The sequence below is a fragment of the Haemaphysalis longicornis genome, unplaced genomic scaffold, assembly GCF_048455015.1.
Source record: "Haemaphysalis longicornis isolate Haplotype H1 unplaced genomic scaffold, Haemaphysalis longicornis Haplotype H1 scaffold_8, whole genome shotgun sequence".
In the NCBI taxonomy this organism is placed as follows: Eukaryota; Metazoa; Arthropoda; class Arachnida; order Ixodida; family Ixodidae; genus Haemaphysalis; species Haemaphysalis longicornis.
Window position 1 is genome coordinate 133,297,731 of NW_027526445.1, and position 19,968 is coordinate 133,317,698.

The following is a 19,968-nucleotide window of genomic DNA, read 5'->3' on the forward strand; positions in this document are numbered from 1 at the left end:
TTCCCGCAACAGAACCAATGATGTCATATACCCATCTGTACGATTGTCTGAGGCTGGAAAAAGCAAACGCAAATTAGGCAGGGCTTATAAGCTTAACGAGCGTGCTATTTGTGCTTAAACTTAGGGCACATTCTTTTTATAGCAGTAGGAATGGTGGGGTAAACAGTGGAAGTTACGAAAGTACACGTAAACATAGAAGTACCGATGCGCGCTGATGTAGGTATACTGGGCGCACTATGCTGTTTTAGCTGCACAGCGTCTTATACGACACTGGCCGATTGGTGTAAGTGACGTTGTCTTACGTGATTCTGTTTTTGTCGAGCATACCCTGTGTTTCACGCAGCGATTACTTTCAACCGTAATATAAACAAGCCAGGCGCAAATACGGCCAAAAATAAAGCAACGGCGGACAACGGTCTGCGGAATACTGTGGTAGCGCCATCTGCGACCACTGAGGGTAAGCAAGGCTGCAGAGCCTAATGACACACCGAAAGTTCGTTTGAATGCCCGCCCTTGTGACTTCATGGCAGACGTCCCAAAGACATCATCTGAAGAAAGAATCAAAATTTAAATTAAATTGAAATATATCTCTGTGAATACGGCATCGTTTGTTGCCGGACAAGCGCTAGGGTCACTATGAGATACGAAATCTTTCGATTTTAAACAAGCTCGTATTTTGTTGCATGGTCCTTTATCTTAGGACGAAAAACTCGACGTCTGCCTGTGAAGGGCGCTCCACAACACCAACAACAGTGATGCGGTGAAGAAAACAAGCAGATTTAGCGGAAGCATGGAAAACTTGCCCGCACAAAATCGCGAAAGTCCGCATCAACTCCAGAACTGCAACACAAATATAAACTGGGGGGTACATAATCCATGAAACAACAAACAAATTTCAAAAACAGCTTTCGTGCGACAATTTTAATAGTTTTTGCAGAAACACCCCTCCGGAAATATTGCAAGCGTGTATAAAATTTATGTTTATTTGGCCTCTATTTTTCTCCTACGCAGCGAGAAGTGGTGCAAGGTGATTATTTCAAGTAGCGTAGGTCTCGAGAATTTGTACCAGCTTCCTTTCGCGTGCTATAAATAATTTCGACGAAAATAACAAAAATTTGAAAGCGACTACAGGGCTATCTTTCATAATGAACGAAACAGAACCTACTGAACCCACTGAACCAAATGAACCTACTGTTGGCGAAGAAACCGCGCACATAAACTGAACGGAAGACAAGAAAAAGACACACACGAGACACAGCACCCGTGTGCGTCGCTTTCTTATCTTCTGCTCTGTTGCCATGCGCTGTTTTTTTGTTTTTTTTGCCAAGCTTATGAACTAACTAGCCCCTCTGCACACCTTGAAAAAGGCGACGTTCACTAAGCATATAGTCATTTCCTCATTTTTGTTCCGCCTTTTCATCATCAGCAGTTAGTATAGGGACCGGGCAGCTGGACGGGTGGCGCCACCACTCGGCGCTCCCCTCGTCAGTGGAATGAGCCGGTGCATTGGACTACACAGCCTGCCGTTGTTTTTGTCGTGTTTGCTTCGGTGCTTTGAATGTTTTGGTGGTGTTGTGAGCGTATATGTGTAGTGAAACAAAGTCTAGACAGATCTGTTGGGTTCTTGGATGCAGTAATGACTACATAAACTTGTCGGACGCTTCTAAAGTTGGGTATCGGCTGCAACGGCATGAGCGCATTTTGCAGCGATCTGCGCTTGGGTACACCCGTTCGGAGTACGAATAAAACTACTATTAGTAGCATTATTTTCTTCTTAAATGCACTAACGGCTACGCAAACTTATTGGATGCTTGTAAGGTTGGGAATGGGCTACATTGCTCTGCGCCTGGCTCCACGCTATCTGAGTAGGAATAACACTATTAGCAATATTATTATTCATTTCTACCACTTTAAATTATCTTCACTGGTTTCAATGACTACGGTTTCCACGCCAGCCTTAGCGCTGGGATACCTCGATACGTGTGCTTTAAATAGAAAGGCACCTGCCTACGAGATGGATCACCGTGTAGCCGTAGAAATGTTGCGGTAGTTTATACTTTCTGTAAGCGCGAGCTTCGTGCCTTCGGTTTTGGTGAGCGACACTGTGACAGCATGGGAGCCTGAAAGCCGAAGTGTAAATCCCACATTTGTGGTGGTCATTTTATTAATAGCCAAAATTATTCACCAACTCAACAGCCCAAGCTACAAACCATCCACCATCCCTCCTCCCTTCCCCGTTTTACCACCTGCGTAGAATAAAGGCTGGCACCGATAGTTAAAAAAGGTGGCAGCGTTAACGTCAGCCGGTGTTTTTTAATGCTTAAGTATTCTTTACGGAGTGCCTAAAAAACCGTGTAATGCCTGGTGAGTACACCAAAAACGCGCGATTAGTTGCTTCAAATATGGGTGCATCAGCCCGAGTCCTCCAGCACAGACACATTTCCGACACGCTGGACAAAGTTTAGATTTGGAGAGAGGGTCATGGAAGTTCAAAATTAAACAGCAATATCATCTAGCCCACCGTCGAATGATTATGATGGTTGAACGCAAAGCTTTCTTTCTGCGAAATCGAATGGGAAATGGTCAAAGTCGAAGACGCTGCGATCAAAAGACCAAACTGCGTGCTGGTCAAATTCGACGCTCAACTAGTCAAAGTTTAAATCCAGAAGGCAACCAAGGGAACCCATACGATAGAGCTTTGCGATAAACCCTCATCGTCATTACACGAAGGTGTGCATAATTTTTCAAGCGTAGGTGGCAGCTTGTAAACCGACCGCAGCATTCAGTTGCGAAGCTGAGTACAGGTTTCGGGCACCCTCCTGTCTTGCGTCCTTCAGCCACGCAGGAACTGGTTTTTGAAAAACCATTTACCAACTATCCAGCAACCATTGCAATTCTTGTAAAGCACTGCTTCTCCACGACAAGCAATAACGTTCTACTATCATGCGGTATTTATTCTATCAACGATTCCCGATTGCTGTAGTAAGAGCATTTCTGTGAAATTAAACACGTTTCAGCCGTAGGTAATGAAGTAATGGAAGAGTCGTCCATCACAATTTCTGTTTTGAGGTAAATCTTAGAAGACACCCCCCAATTTTATCTTTCGCTTGTGCACGACGTCGAAGCCGTTTCGTCATCAACTGCCCAAAGCCAGCGCCGCAGCATTCCTAGATCGGTTGCACACACCGGCTTTGTGGGAGCATTTAGCTACAGTATAATCCTCGATACGCGAAACTGCATGCAGGCATCAAAAAATTGCATGAAGCAACGAACTTTCACTTCAAGCTTGAATTCCAGCTTGGCGCATTGAGCCTCGTTTGCTATCTGTAAATACTGAGTATGGGCGTAAATCGCACACATGGCATGCCTCGTAAAGGTCACATCCACGCTAAAGATTTACCGATCTGAAAAATGCACGTGGGGTTACGTACGCTTTGGAAGCCGCACCGCAGAAAAACGACAGAAAGCCATGCACAGTTACGCTGCGCTGACCGCCACGGGCATTCCACTGACGAGCCGTTTGCCACGGGCGGCGCTGTTCGCTGAAGCGACAGTGGTGCCATACAACGGCCGCCCGGTCCCTATAACAAGGGATTCCTTGCGTAGAAGGTCGCCAAGACGGCAGTACCCAGCCGTTGGTCCTTGCTGGCTTTCCGGGAAAGAAGGCATCTCCTAAGCCACCGAGAGAAGATGTCTTTACTGCCAGCATGTCTTCTCTTTCACTTCTATCGCGCCTCCATTGGCTACCAAAGCCTGCCTGTTCCGACGTCACCAAACATCTGTCCACGATGAAGCCGCTGTCCCGTGTTCCCTAACCGTAACCGAGGTTCTACGGTGTCGTGGCCCAAATGTAATACCAAAAAGGAAAGGTGCAACCCACGGTGACCAATACGCACCACGGCGGGCTTCCGTAATGCATTCCCTTGTATTGCTTTTTATGGCGCGGTGCGTAGCATCGTTCCTAAGAGACCATGTATACCACGAGCGCCCGAGGTGGTGGACAAAGAACCAAAAGGGAAAGAAAATGAAAAGAAGAAAAAAGAGGAGACGTTACGTTAAGGTCCCACGGGGACAGCAGGACGCCGTGTTCGCGTCCAAGAGCACGTGCATATAACCTGCTCTTGCCAGCAAGGCTTTCAACGTTGATGCTTGTCCCTCCTGCCTCCGCGAGGGACGGTGGCGGTGACATCCCCATGAGAAATGCGAACGCTGGGAAGAAGAGCATGAAGAAGAAAAATGCGGCTCTGGGCTCTCCTGGGCTCGGGCGCCGTGTGAGCGCTAAGAGAGCGGCTGGCGGGTCGTAAAAGAATATGTGCGGAAGGAGTGGGGGCCAAAGTAAACGGCTGGAGGCGAAGAGGGGAACTTGGAAGGCGTCGCGGCGGGCGACTCCTATTCCTCCTTGGCGTCGTCGTCGTCATTCCTTCCGGGAAGGTGCAGTGCCACGGTTCGCTGCCGTAACGCGAAAGGTGGTGGTAAGGACGGGAAGAGAAGCGACGATGAAAAGTAGATGTTGCTCTCGAGGGAGGTGGGAAGCGGTGCAGGAAATGGCCCCGAAACTGCCTCTCTCCGCGGCGGTAATGTGCGCCGCCAAAGTGCCGGGGCGAAGAGGAAAAAAGAAGTGGGGAGAAAACTTCGCAACCAATGTCGTATACTCCGAAGTGTTGGGTGAGATTGACGCCCTTTTGAGATTGGCGCAGCGCTTGTGTTGTGCACCTTCCTTTCTGTTGTCCCGTCCGTTTGCGTGCTTTTTTTTTTTGTCAGATATGCCCGTTTTTACTTTAGAACGAGGAGAAAGCGTGGTTCAATAATTATCTGTGGGAAAATTGGAAGCGGCGGTGGATAATACTGGAGTAATGAAACATCTTGGGCTTCTGGATTTAGCAGACAGTCCTATACAAACGACAGAAGAAGTAAGGAAGGCTTTGAAAGAAATGAGACGGGGCAAAGCACCTGGTGAGGATCAGATAACAGCAGACCTCTTGAAGGATGGCGGCGAAATTGTACTTGAAAAACTGGCAAACCTGTATACGCAATGCCTAATGACCGTAAGTTTAGCTGAATCTTGGAAGAACGCGAACATCATCCTAATACAGAATAAAGGTGACATGAAGGACTTGAAAAATTACAGGCCGATCAGCTTACTGTCAGTCGTCTACAAGGTACTTACCAAGGTAATCGCTAACAGAGTTTCTGCAACCTTAGATTTCAGTCAACCTAAAGAACAAGCAGGGTTGCGTAAAGGCTATTCAACAATGGACCATATTCACACTATCAGTCGGATGATTGAGAAGTGCGGTGAGTATACTGAACTCCTCTATATAGCCTTCATAGATTATGAGAAAGCATTTGACTCGGTCGAAACCTCAGCAGTCATTCAGGCATTACGGAACCAGGGTGTAGACGAGCATTATGTAAGAATACTAGAGGATATCTACAATGGGTCCACAGCTACTATCATCCTCCATAAGGAGAGCAGTAAAATACCTATAAGGAAGGGCGTCAGACAAGGAGACACAATCTCCCCAATGTTATTCACAGCATGTTTACAAGAAGCATTGAGAACATTGGATTGGGAACAGGTGGGAGTAAGTGTTATTGGAGAATACCTGAGTAACCGCAGATTTGCTGATGACGTTGCCTTGCTAAGTAACTCGGGGGACGAATGCAAAGCATGCTTTCCGCACTGGACAAACAGAGTAGAACCGTGGGCCTGAAAATTCATATGCAGAAAACCAAAGTAATGATCAACAACCTCGAGACCGCACAGCGGTTTGAGATAGCCTGGCGAGGCCGTGGAAGTAGTAAGCGAATATATCAACTTAGGCCAAGTTGTGACCCCTGATCTCAACCATGAGGCAGAGATAATTCGAAGGGTAAGAACGGGGTGGGGTGCATCCGGCAGGCATTCTCAGATAATGAATGACAGCCTGCCATTGTCCCTTAAGGAGAAAATGTATGACAGCTGCATCTCACTGGTACCCACCTACTGGGCAGAATCTTGAAGGCTCACTAAGAGAGTTAAACTTAAATTGAGGACGACTCAGCGCGCAATGGAACGGAAGATGATAGGTGTAACATTAAGGGACAAGAAGAGAGCGGAACAAACGTGTGTCAAGGACATAGTAGTAGAGATTAAGAATAAGAAATGGACGTGGGCAGGGCATGTAATGCGAAGGGAAGATAACCGTTGGTCATAAGGTAACAGATTTGATCCTTATAGAAGGCAAGCGTTGCATGGGGCGGCAGAAAGTTAGATGGGCAGATGAGATGAAGAAGTTTTCGGGGATAAATTGGTCGCAGTTAGCACAGGACCGGTGTAATTGGAGAATAATGGGAGAGGTCTTTGCCCTGCAGTGGGCGTAGATAGGCTCGTGATGATGATGATGATACTAAGCTGCGGCGTAATACCGAGAAAAAAAATCTAGAAATTTTCGATATTGTCACGAATCTAAAGATGACGCAGTTGCCGTGAAGAAGGAAAAACAAGTTTATTAGAGCGAACTTGTCCTCCCCTACCAACTCAAAGAATAAAGAGACCGCGAAGCAGCAGTCAACACGGTGATGGGCGCAGTCGAGTGTCGGGGTATCGAACACCGCGGCGTCTTCTAGGCGGGCATTTATTTCTTGGCGCGAGTGTTCCTCGAACCGTCAAATTACAAGCAGAACACTGTAGATCAGACAAGATTATTCTAGGCTGGTGACGTTATTTTGAAACACTCTCCCTATCAACGCAGATAACACGCGCAGCAATACCATCCGTGTACTAAGGCCCTGCCACACTGAAAATCATGACTTTATGCTTCAAAAGATCTTTCGCTCTTTTTTTGTTTTCATCCTCAGACTTCCCTATCTCGTTGAACTGCTGTTCTAGGACTCTTGCTAAAAGGAAGAGGTGTACAACAGCTGTAACTAGCCGAATGGCTGCCACTTAAGTTGTCTTCTCCTCTCGTGCCGATTTCAGACCTCGTGCGAAGAGTGCACTGTTTTCTTGCGATTCGAAGCGGAATTTCATTCCTAAAAATATAAAAACATTTGGGTTGTAGTTTTTCTACCAATAAAAAAATTTGAGTAACTGTAAATCCTTCGAATTGGTTGCGCTAGCTGTACACATATTATAAACCATGCTTGCCGTCTCCTCTCCATATTAAATTAAGCGGGTTCTAAATTGTTTTGACAAGATCCAATTTTTACACCTGATTTCATACCACGCGTAATCAGGACATGTCGCTTTACACCACATACCTTATTTGTATTTACTTCGTTTCAGATTTAATTTAAAGGTCCGAATGTAGGTATACCTATCACCCCTTTTGTTAAAAAGTGACTTTTATTTGGTGCCCTACGGTCTTAGTTGGCCATTCAGTCCAGTTAATATAACCAAGACTCATCAACCGTGATCGCTGTTCTGTCTTTCTGCCTGATGGTACCATTGTGTTACTTTTGTTTTGTAGCTTTGAAATGTACATTAGTCCTTGATGCGTTGGTTCATAGAAGCCTCAACACTGCTTTGTAATGTGAACACGTACTTAGTGTTTTCGTCTTAAATTGTCACCATCTGAACGTACTACACTTGCCCTCTTTACGAGTATACCAATACATTCGCTTTATACGTGGGCTACTAACAATAAGAGGAGCAAACAACAATTGATTGACGCTCGCACTCACGCGCAATACTTGAATGGCGAAGGTGTTGTGGGTGATCACTGACGGACACAAAGTTGAGCTTTGGTATCGTTGTGGTGTCGAGGTTAACATCAGCGGCATGCCATTTCAATGACCTTCTGTCGAGCAAAGCCAGAGTGAGCTCGTCGTCTTGGCCGACGTTTTCGTACGCCACTCTGCAAGCGCGACTTACCATCTCCAGCGGATGCTTTGCATGCCGACCCTCTCGAAGCAGAACGGCATCTTCACCCTCGGCCGTGCGAACTATCCGCATAGGCCGGGCCATGTGGAGTCAATGGTCACCTACAGCAGCTTCGACATTCAAGTCTACGGTACAGAGTGCATTCGCACGGCGACACGAGGACGAACGAACTAGGGGCCTACGGTATGACGTGTCTGTCTCGTTGCGAGCAAGTTTTGCCACGCTACGGGGAACGCCGGAGTGTTCTTGTGGCGAATGTTGACCAATCTTCCAAAGTGGTATTCTTGGCTTGATGAACGTGCGCTCGACGCACGCGTGCACGAGCGCTCGGTATTTTCTTTGTATTTTTACCTGCGGACACCATGCACAAACGATTTGCTCAACAGCTTCGTTGTTAAAAAGACTACCTCTCGGTTTCTGCTGCCTATCCACATTTCACAGCTTTGCGGACAGTCGATAGCTTTTTGTGGGGATGAAAATAATGTTTAGTTTTTATGTTGGCCACGCGACGTTTTTTAAAAGTTAGCTTGCAGATAAAAAGCGGGATTGAAGTCCGGAAAAAGGTCGCCCTCACGGAGTGGTATGATGAAGGAACTATGGCATGATGGGAAGTCTGATGGGAGACTGAGAGTCGTGATGGCACTAAAACACGTTGTCGAAGAGAGAAGCTTTTTAGAAAAGAAAATCATTCGGAGAGTGGAATTATTCTGTGTGGTTTGCCGGCCAAACTGCGCTAGGAAGTCAAACACAAGACGGCAAGACATCCACCATCATCTGGTATTTCTGGAGGAAAAGGTAGGTGCAGAACAGTTGGGTATAGTTGCCATGGGTAAAAGTCAGCCACAGTGAACAACACGTTTAGTCAGGATTAGGCTGTGCGCCTGCTATGTGCAGCAGTTATTATTGTCCCGTGCTGCTTCTGATACGCGAACTCATTTGGGCCCATATCGGGGTCCTTTCACATGCAGATAGAATCAGTGTCACTCAGGCCAGCGTGTGAAATAGTGTGCTGCATTTTTTAACAAAAGGTTTTGTTTCGTCGCAACTATCATGTTTGCTTCCTCATTTTCTTGTGAAACCAACAGATTCGTGTTACTTTTTTTGTCTCATTGAATTATTTGTGTCACTCATCCGCCGACAAAAAAAAACAGCGTAATTTTTATAGTTCTGCGTAATATTCTGTTAGGTAAATTGATATGCTACTGATTCAGCTTTGCTGCAATCAGTTATGAATAACTATTTTTCAAGGCTTCAACTGTAATTGACAGCAAATGTAATACAATGCTGCAATGGTGTCTCTGCAAAGCGTTTTCTTTGCGGTATATTCGGGCACGCATGTTTTTATTGCCCGAATGAGAACTTCTAGCCATTCAGGTGTTTTCACTCTAGTGCCTCGGCTTTTCTTTTCTTCTGTACGCTGTGAATGCCGGTACTTGCGCGAGAAAAGCCTTATCACATGTAGAGCACCCGACCGATTTTTCGGACCTGAGGGGAACTAAAAATAGCCCGAATGAAGGAGGAGCAGGAGGACAAAAACGAACGGAAAGGCCGAGAGGTTATCCAGGCTTAGTGCCCGGATTGCTACCCCGTGCTCTAAAAGGAGCAGCGCGAAAAATACGCTGGTCGCAAAAGCAACTTATTTGATTTAAATACGACTTAAGAAGTCACAAATAGTTCCTTGCCCTAAATTCCTCCTTCACGTGGGAATGTTTGGTTTCATCTCTGCAAGCGTCACGTTTTCTTCGTAAACATTGGACAACCACGCAAAAGCGTTGGCAATTTCTCGCATGGACGGTTGCGGGCGGTCGGGACTGTCTTTGTCAGAGTGAGTCGCTTTGCGGCAGTGCGGTCACTTGGCGCACAATCTCGCCGTCCGTTACCTCCGCGCACAACAATATGTTGCTGTCCACTGCCGCAATCTCGCCAAATGTAACGGCAGCGGGAAAGTAGAATGCGGAAACGGGTCCGTATGACCCGCTTCTGGCTTTCAAGATTGCTTCCGCCGCAAACTGTGCGCAAAAATTATGGCCTCTAAGATCAACCTTTGTTACTACGGCGGGAGTAAAGTCAATCCCCATCCAATCCGAAGCTAGCCCGGTGGCTTAGAATTCAAAATGGTGTCGTCCTGGAGACGCACCACGGGTCTGTCGCGAAAACGTTTGTCCGAGAAATCGAGATTTTGGCTTTATTTTGTCCGAAATATCCGTTGTTCGTACACATAACAAATATGAGAGAACTGGCCATTCTTCGGGAAAGTCCGGAATATACAGCAATCCGAATGTTCGGATTCCGAAAACACGGTGGCCTACTGTATTAATGCATAGCATTCTTTCCCGAGTGCCACCCACAGACGGGACCGTGTAACGCCCTGCATCAGAAAAATTCAGGTTTCGCAAAAGTTTCACCTGCAATCGTTGCAATATGGTCAATGGAAACAATTGGTCGAATGAAAATCTGGAAAGTTAAAAAATAAGAAAAGTATAAAATAATTACGGAGAATGGCTAACCATGTACGCCCTGCATTTCCACTACGATGCCGATTTCGCGAAAGTTCCAAATGTAATCGTTATATTGAGGTAAATGCAGATAATTGGTGTGACGAAATTTTTTAAAAGCTGGAATTAACAAAACTGTTAAATAAGTAAGGAAAATGACAAAACGTATACGCCTGGAATTTCTACAATAAAGCATGTTTCGCGAAAGTTACATTTGTAGTCGTCATAATAGCGTAAACGGAGATAATTGGTCGAACGAAATTTTGAAAAACGAAAACTATAGCAGAAATATAAAATAAATAGGGAAAATGGCGAACCGTGTAACGCCCTACATTTCCACAATAATGCAGATTTCGCGAAAGTTTCAAGTGTAATCGTTATAATAACGTAAATGGAGATAACTGATCGCAAGAGATTTTGAAAATATAAAAAAAGAGAAAAATACAAAAAAATTACGCAAAATGGCGAAACTTGCAACACCCCGCACTTCCACAGTAATGCAGATTTCGTGAACGTTCCACCTGTACTCGGGATAATAGCGTAAATGGAGATCATTACTGGAACGAAATTTTGAAAAAAAAAAAGATAAATAATAAAATAATTACGGAAACTGGCGAACTGTGTAATGCCTTGCCTTTCCACAATAATGCATATATAGGGAAAGTTCTGGATGTAATTTTTAGAATAACATAAATGGAGATAATTGGTTGCAGAGAACTTCGAAAAACAAACAAAAAATATGGCTGCAAAGGACTCACAGTCAAGACAAGTGGCATAAGAATGCTCCGCATTAGTAGATCATTCTCTAAATTTCTGAGGATTTTTTTATTCTTTGTGCTGGAGGTCTGAAGGACTTTCTAGTTACTGTAAGGATGCTTGGAATAAAAAAAAAGCGTACAATTGTTTATTTGCAGTACAAAGATTCTTAAACATTTTCCCAGCAGTTTTAACGGTAAAACACCCTAAGACATGTGCCTATGACAAGTTTTATGGAGTAAAACATTTCACGCCTTTTAATTGCGTTTGCTACCTGTGATTTGCACTTTAAGCGAGCTTTCAATTTAATTTTAGGCTGAAAACGCTGTCTGAGGGTCACCATTTTTGTGTAGCCTTTGTGTATGACCTCATCAGTTAAGTGAGCCTTATTATGTCCGCTACCAACATTTCTCATGACTTTTTTTTTCTGCAGCTTGAGAACTGCAAGTGTGATAATCAAACTGCTAGAACTCTAAAGGGGCTTGATGTTCACTGTCTCTTCAGGTAATGTTATTACTAAAAGATCTAGACAGTCGGTATGTAGGAATTTGCAATGATCCGTGTGTGCCTGTATTTTATAATTTATAATTTATTCGTATTTGGTATACTGCTGTTGTTTTACAAGCTAGGAACCCTAAAACCCTTTGCGATGTTTATCTGATAATGACGTGCTTCATTTTCTGCGTTTGGCTATATGCATACATTGCGCAGTAAGCACCTGGTACAGCAAAGCGTTTGCATCTCATCGTGCAATAAATACCTGGTAACAAGTACCACCCGAACTTGCAATGCCTGTTGACTTAACATGCTCGATTTTGTTTTTGCGTCAAATATAGAATATTTAACACGTTCGCTGCTGCAGAAATCGGGCTTCACGTGCACTGAAAGCGTCGTAATATTTCTGAAAGTAGAAATTTTAATTAAATACAACCATTTATATTTTGTCCGAAGGATGGCGCTCCAGTGCAATTCCAAGGCTACTCTGGTGTACTCCGAAGACGTTGCGGTGAGAGGCGGGCACATAGGCCGCCGACAAAGTTGATAGCCTTGTACAGCACTAGGTTTTCAAGTAGCGGCAGCGGGTTTCTGCTACCTCACTTTTGCCCATGACTAATTCCGTAAAGTATGATATATACTACATTCATGTTCTCCGTTATTTAAATCCTGTGGATTTCGCAGTCTCCTTGCAGTGAGAACCGTATGGGTTGTTCCGTACAGACCATTACTGAGTCTGCAGGCACTTTCATAGTCAAGTTTAATTTCTTGAAACGCGGTTAGAGGATGAAAGTTTGAAATAACTTTAAGCGTGCGCTCCTCATCACCGCACTAAACAACTTTCTCATGAAATTCCCCATAGCGCAAACATACATTCTCCAGTTGTAATTAGCTGAACTGAAATGCTTTACCGTCAAGGACCCTCGGTGTAATTCAAATTGGGTTCCGTAAAAACACTTCCTTCTGCAGAAAAAGTGTACCGAAAATTGGCAATAGAGGTAAATATGCCTGGTAGTCATAGAGTGGATCAAAGTAACATTCCTATAACTTGCAGTGTGCCTGTCTTCTTGCGCCAGTATTGGGAACAAGAGACAGCAAAATAAAAAGGTAAATTGTATTGAAAAACGATGTCGGGCTTTGCTTTTTGACTGGATCTATCTAATTCCGCCGAACTTCTATGACCCCCACTTCTGTCATGGAGGTGTTGCTTCAGCGTCCATTTTATCAAGTAGGGAATTGTCCACTCATTCTTGTAAACAGAGTATAGCTTTCTGTCTTATTGTAAACATCTTCAAGCATACCTATAATACATTTTCAGGTGTTCGTAAAATGAGGAACGTGCGTAAGGTTCGTATATCCCAAGTGAGCACTTAAAGAAAATGTCTCACTACACAGAGGTCAGCTTTGATATCGCTCGAACAACGAATTCATCGAGCTCCATGCTCAAAAATCTGCCCGATGAAGAGGCACCTAAACAGGAAGGAATTGAGATTCACGTCAGCAGCCAAATTTCTGATCAAGGAAGTCTTGACTGCGTTTCCTTCAAAAGGCGGTGTCGGCTACGAGCATCAAAGTAGTTTCGATATACCAGCCGATGCTCTCTCTCTCTCGAGGGATCATTCACTTCAACGTAGGGATTTTTTTAGTGGTACGTTGAGAAGGCGTGTATTTCGGCCAGTCTTGAAATATCGACGAAAGAGTAATTGTGAAGAGGCACTTATTCGGGCGAATTTCTGTGATTTAACATCCTGCGGAGCATTCAAGATGGCGGCTCCAAGAAGGATATCTTCAAAAACAAAAGTAACCCTCGGATGACTGAGAAAAAGAAACACGAAAATCTCGGAAGCAAAAACTCTGTTACGTTCGTGGGTAAGGAATCACGGATGCAAATGTTTATAATGAACGTTAAATGAGATTTCAATCCCCCTAACCCGTTTTCTTACTGCAACCCATTAAAACCAATGATGAAGTAATTTCTAATCACTTACCCGGGAGTAGGTTGTGGGAAAAAATCCGTGCCTGGGGATCGCGCGTATCCATTTGTTCAGCAGTGCTTCGTCTCCAGGCAGTCGGAACACACACACGGTGCACTCAGTCTCGTAGTTTCCGTGGCATCCGGGAACACAACACTTGCTAGGCATCACGGTGTTAGTCGCGCAGCATCACAACACTCCTCCGGGCATCGCATACGACGCGCACAAAACCACGGAGCGCGATACAGCCTTGCTCCCACCACAACCATGAAAGGGCGTCAACTTGACGATCAATGTAGCGCGCTAAAGCGGCAAAGTTTCTTCCTCTATTAATTCACCCATCGCTGCCGAGATTCCGGGGGAAACGAGAATCACTATTATCCGCATCACTTTCGAGAAACAGGTGTCCTACCAACCGAAAGTCGACCGAGCCCGCGACGCCCGAAGTGTGCGGTTCCGTCGACGGCGAGGTGAACGAGGAGAGCGTCCGGGCTTGGGGCGGAACAGCACATGGGGCGGCTCGCTGAAAATTTCTGCCGCCGCCGGCGGCGGCTGCTTCTGACAAAGCCACGTGATTTGGGAGAGGACTTCCCCCTTTCCCCCTAGGTGGTATTGCTCCCTCATAACCCTCGCTTGCGACGGCGCCAGCTACTCCTACGCCTCCTGAATCTCGATAACGGCCGAGGAACGCTCCCCACCTAACGGCCTCCGCGCTCGCCTCGGAGGCAATGGGGAAACCTCTTCGCTAGTCACGCCTCTGCGCGCCGCCAGGGGCCGGACGTCGCGCGCACCAGCGTTGGCGCGCACCCCGGCTGGGGTGTCGGGTGCCTCGACGCGCGCGCCTCCCTGGGGGCATGCCATTTTTTGAAGGGGTGGACGCCGGCGTTAACTTTGCAGCTCCGCTGTCGTTAGAGCGTGGGCCATTTCGAGCGCCGCGGCAGCATGACATCAGCAAAATGCACGGCTGTTGAGGGCCCCAGAGCACAAACTGTTTGGCTGCAAAATGTCCTACCCAGAGTAGTAGTAGAACTGTTTTATTGCAGAGGGAAGATCACTGATGAAGAGGGATCGATGAAGAATGAAAGGGGGAGACAACAATTCAGAAACTTTTTCTGAAAGTTCGGTTAGTTGAATGCAGATAGTATGGGCCAGTTTTTGGTATTACCAATGGGTCTAGTAGGAGGTTCGATAGCTCTTCGTCATATGTAGTTGCTCATTACGGGTGCATTCAACGAATGTACGCTCAAACAACTCGTGCTAGACCACTTTTGGGTGAGTGACCTGCCATTTGAAGTAAGAGAAAAAGAGAAGCGGCGCCTAAACGTAAACTGGACATGGCAGACCTGCTAGCGACAGTGCCTGCAACGCCAGATACGGGTACTATAATGAGATAAAATGATATACCCTAAAAGCAGGTTTCGATAGAATGGACAAGAAAAAGCCGACCGGACAAACAGCAGACGAGTGGTACTTTCCTTCTCAATTGCTTATGTTCTAGATATTCGCTCGAGCTTGTTTAAATCGTTTCGCAACGTTTTCAAAGTTACGTGAATTTACAAAGGGGCGCCTGGGTTGCAGCTTGCGCGAGGCTTTAGGCGAGTTAGGCTCCACGTATACTGGCAGCTTGTGGGAGTGCACGTGCGTTTTCCTGCAAGCACGTAAATTTTGCGGCTGCGAACGTGATTGGCATGCTTGAAAGAAGAGAGAGCAGAAGGCATGGACGAAGTTGAGAAAAGATTTACAGGAAATTGCTTTGAAATGTTGAGCTCGATTACGCCAAAGGCAATGTCGAGGGCGTTGTGTCACGACCAGAAAAAAAAATACCATCCCTTGCTAGAGAAAGTTGAGGGAAGCGCGAATGCTAAAATTGCGCCTAAACGTCTCTGAAAGAGCGTCCAATCTATTTTCAAACATTCAAACACCCAAGTCGCAAACGGAGAACGGACACGTGCGACGGTTTTCGTTCACTAAGCAAACGTATCTACGAACGATCTAAATGTATACCGATAATGGTTTATGAGATAAAGGTATACGGTTGTACTCCTTCTTCATGATCGATGCGTGTATTGACGTATTTATAATCGTTCCTTTATCGCCATTTTCAATTAACCATTTTGACACAATGCAAGTCCGGTTTCACGCACGCGCCGTGTGTCCAGAGATCTTCTCAGAGCTTTTCGGTCGACCAGCCGGTCTACGGGGAAATACATTAGTTGTTTTACAGGACGCCACCGGTCACACTAAGACAGCTTTCGCTTTGAAACCATGCGAACTCGCTTGCCGCACACGGGTACACATGTTAGGCGCCTCAGCCAACGGGGGAAGCAAGTGATTGCCTAACACTGTGCCGCCGCAGGGCATGTTGATGGCATCCTGCTGGGGGATCATGTTCGCCATCTCTCACAGACACCTGCCTACGTCCTCAGAGTGCATTTTGTGAAGTCAGACACGGGAGGCTCAAACTAAATGATGTTATGTGAGCTTGAATTTCCGACTTGCAAAAGTTCAAATGCAGTCAGCTCAATACCTCCAGCCTGCTTGAAAGAAATAGAGTTTTTTCTTCTATGCAGGCGTTGCTCATTGCCGCTACAACGTGGGTCGTAAGCTTCCAACCTATCGTATTTTCATGTTAAGCGACGCAACTCCGTGCCAACATTATTTTGCCAATAAATAAAGTACACATTGAGCAGGACCCTGTTCTTCCCGCGAAATTAAACAAACTTTAAACAGCTTGCCAGCTTTTCTAGGTTTATTTCACTGCTGGTAACTTTACGAAAAGCAAGATAGAAATAGCTGCGTTGTTTTTTTTTTCGCGAAACTCTGGATGCAATTCTTTGTTTGGTAAGGGAAGTAGTCTTGAAACCAATAGCTGCAAGGAGGAACGGATCCTGGAGCATAATTCAAGACTTCACCTTTTAGTGGGATCGCAGCATCTCAGTTCTGTAGATCGACCAAGCACAATGTGGCTGTTAGCACGTGACGATTGGTCTTTGAAACATTTGAAGGAATAACAAGGGAAGCACAACACAAGCAGAACTATTACAGCCGGACCTCCTAATAACTGCAATGGTCACATTTAATTTTTAAACTATCCTGTTTAACTCTTGAGAGTTACAAATTTCCCTCATGAGCGGGATCCTGCAGGATTCTCTAGGACATCCTTTCTTCAGCTGCGCGCCCGAGAAAGCTATAGCGGCAGATACGCACGACATGCAATGAGGTCTCAAACTTGTCTGTGCGAGTTTTTTCATACGCGCACTGATGATGCGAGAACATAGAATATGGCGGATCTTCTCTCTAACAGGATGCAACACTGGGCAGGAGCTGAGAACATGGCCTCGACAACGCTGTGGTCGTACTGCTCGAAGAACTGGCGTCACCAGTATATGTCACATCGGCGGATTCCTTCTGAAAGCCGCCCGGAGAGCTGCCGGTATCGGCAAGCACCGCAAAGCCGGGACCCTGGCTTCAAAAGATAATCAGTGCGCACTCTTGAACTCGTTGAAGGAATACGTCGAAGATGACAAAAGCCATCAGTTACCAAGCGCGGATGCCATGAGTATACGCAAGTCACCAGAGGACCATTTCAAGAACATCTTTCACTAGACGTAGTCGTTTGCGGAAATATAGTCGCCCTTTAAGCTTGTGGCTAAATATTTGACCGACACCGTGGTGAAATCTCCGGAAGCGTAAATAAATCATTTAAAAGATGCTCATAGCCAGTTATGTCAGGCTGAGGCTGCTCATGTTGGCATATTTAACCTCTACAACACATTCATGAACACAAAAAAGTCAGCAGTAACCATAAATAAGACTTTAATCAATTCCCTCTCAGTAGCAGCCAGTTCGTCCTCACAAATGCTCCAACCACAAGTGATGCAAATCGGTGATATGCTGGTTAACCCTGGTTACCGCATCTCATTATTTCTTGAATACACCGTGCCAAGCATAACACGCACATTTCGCATGCAGATTATTTCCGACGCCCGTGCTAGTGGGGCGTCGTCTAAGTAAAGGGGCTGAAATATGACGGACACCATATGGCAGGATGTGGTGACGGTTTTGTCTCCACCCTGAAAGGAACCGTGTCAACGCGCATGTCTCTGCAATTTAATTTAAACCCAGCTGTGGTCCGGATCACTGCCCCGGCCGAGATGCTCCAACGCCCCCGAAGGGGAATAATTTCAGCAGGTTCGCAGGTTAGGAAACAAAAAAAAAAGTGGTTGATCCCCCTTTCATAGGAATCGGCAAAACACGAAAGTGATATTTGCCTTCACAGGAGCATTTGAATGTTTATTGTGCATCGATATGAACTTGCACATAGCTATTTATATTTCGTCGGTATGGCACCGTTAGACGCATCAACATTGGACACTGGATTACATGCGCCGGAGCATTGCGTAAATCCGATTGAAACCCCAGGCGCTCGCAAACCGTGCGAGCGAACCGAACGAGTTGTCAGCGAATCGTTTGGTGAAGTCATGGTCTGCTACAGTGAAAGGAGCATGAGTTGCGGGTGGGCAGCAGTCTTGTGGGTGTGCTTGGCGAGCGAGGTCTTGCTGGCGGGTCACTTAGGCAAAGATACGACCCCATTGTTCCTGCTCCGTGGCGTGTACGCCAGACGCTTGTGTTTCGACGAGCTCAACGCGGCGGCGGCGTTCCACAAGCTGAGCGGCGTTCCACATAGGCGGCGGATGGTTAAACACAGCTGCTTCCACTGCTACACGCTGCCCTTTCGAGGCGCCAACTATCGGCGCTCATTAGCGTCATGGCGCGCTACTTCGCTTCACCTCTCCTAGACGGCAGCACCATCTGAATGGGCAAGTTTCAGGGAAGGACATAAAGCGCGTTCATACACCTGGGCAATACTTCATGGCTCAGTAGGTAGGGCGTTTCACACCTCTTGTTGTGGCCAGAGTGGTCGTGGGATCGAAACCTAGCGCCGCCGCGCCAATGAAACTGTTTCAGGTGATGTCATTTCCGTGACGGATATGACGTTGGTTAGGTTTGTGTACCCCGGCATAATACACTTTCCTGTCAGAAATGCGCTCGACCAATAGCTTACCGTAGACATGTGATTTCTTGTACGTTCACCTTCGTTATTATTATTCCTGCTTCCGGAGTGGTTGGGCTCAAATATAATGGTCCGATTTTATGAACTGTTGCTTTCTTGCGCAGACTCTAAAGTTTGCTGGGCAAAGTTTATTGACGCATTGTAATTTAACACTGTATCTCCCCTTCAGAGAAATTAGGTTAACTATACCGTTCTTGCATTTTTAGAGCGAGCCAAGCGCGTTTAAAGTTCGACTGTACCAACCAAAGCGGTTACTCGACGTGTTTCATAGCCTATCGAGTAGCACACATTATAAAAAAACAGCTAATGGCCCTGCTCAATTCAATACATTTTCATAGGCTTCGAAAATTCCGGCATCTTTCGTACGCGTTGTTTTAATTGTGTGCACACAATTTAATTGTGTACGAATTGTGTTTTAACCTCGAAACAATCGAGGCATTGAGTCTCAGGCTTTCGTTGCTAATCTCCGACGTATATATATATATATATATATATATATATATATATATATATATATATATATATATATATATATATATATATATATATATCTTACACGTCGCCATGCAATTGTATTCGCACATAAAATGTCGTCCCTAAGCACAAATTATGGTGCTGGTAAGGGTCACAACCTGCTGTTTCTAATTATTAGCATAAAAAGGCAAACGGCTTGTAGCGCAGAAAAAAACCACGTGAACGTCAAAATGGAACAAGACGGCAGAGGTAGTTGAAGAGCGAATTGTGTACCAGCGGAAAGGAAGTCGCCCAAGGTGAGAAGGAAGGTATAGATTCCTTCTCATGGTCTGCTGGGAACGGATGGAGCAGAAAGCAACGGATGCAGTCTTTCAACAACGCGCTGTCTATTGTCTCTGCATCAAGCATTTCTCTTCTCTGGAAGCGAGTAGTGGAGGGCCTCTCGACTGCACACGTCTTACTACGAGGACCTCCGCTCTTTCGTATTAGTCTATTCGGAGGAGCAAACAGGCTCCCGCATCGAGCATCCCCATAAAGACGACTCTTCGAGGCAGGCAGCGAGTGCACACTGGGGAAATCTGCTCAGATGCTATAGGATGAGAAGAAATTGGGATTTAGTTATCCTTTATATCGCCTATGTTTACAGCGCTAGTGGTAGTAGGGTCATTCCCCACAAACCTGGCGGTGTCGTTAACGTCGTACTCTCTGTGTATCCTCGAAGTGAGCGGACGGGGGCACACAATGACGGGGAGAGTGCACATAGGCGGCGACGGGGAGGGGGGGGGGGGGAAGGGGGTAAGTGAATTGAGTTCGTCCCTTCTGTCAAACAAATGGAAA

At 45.9% G+C, this 19,968-nt stretch overlaps 1 protein-coding gene across 1 annotated transcript in view; it reads right to left on the minus strand.

Annotated features, from left to right (window-relative positions):
- Nucleotides 1–14,278, minus strand: part of Machr-a (muscarinic Acetylcholine Receptor, A-type) — a 472,231-nt gene extending 457,953 nt beyond the window's left edge. Inside the window, exon 1 of the mRNA XM_077680501.1 lies at nt 13,599–14,278. The gene's annotated coding sequence lies outside the window, so the exon portion shown is untranslated. The remainder of the gene's footprint in view (nt 1–13,598) is intronic.
- Nucleotides 14,279–19,968: the final 5,690 nt, after the last annotated feature.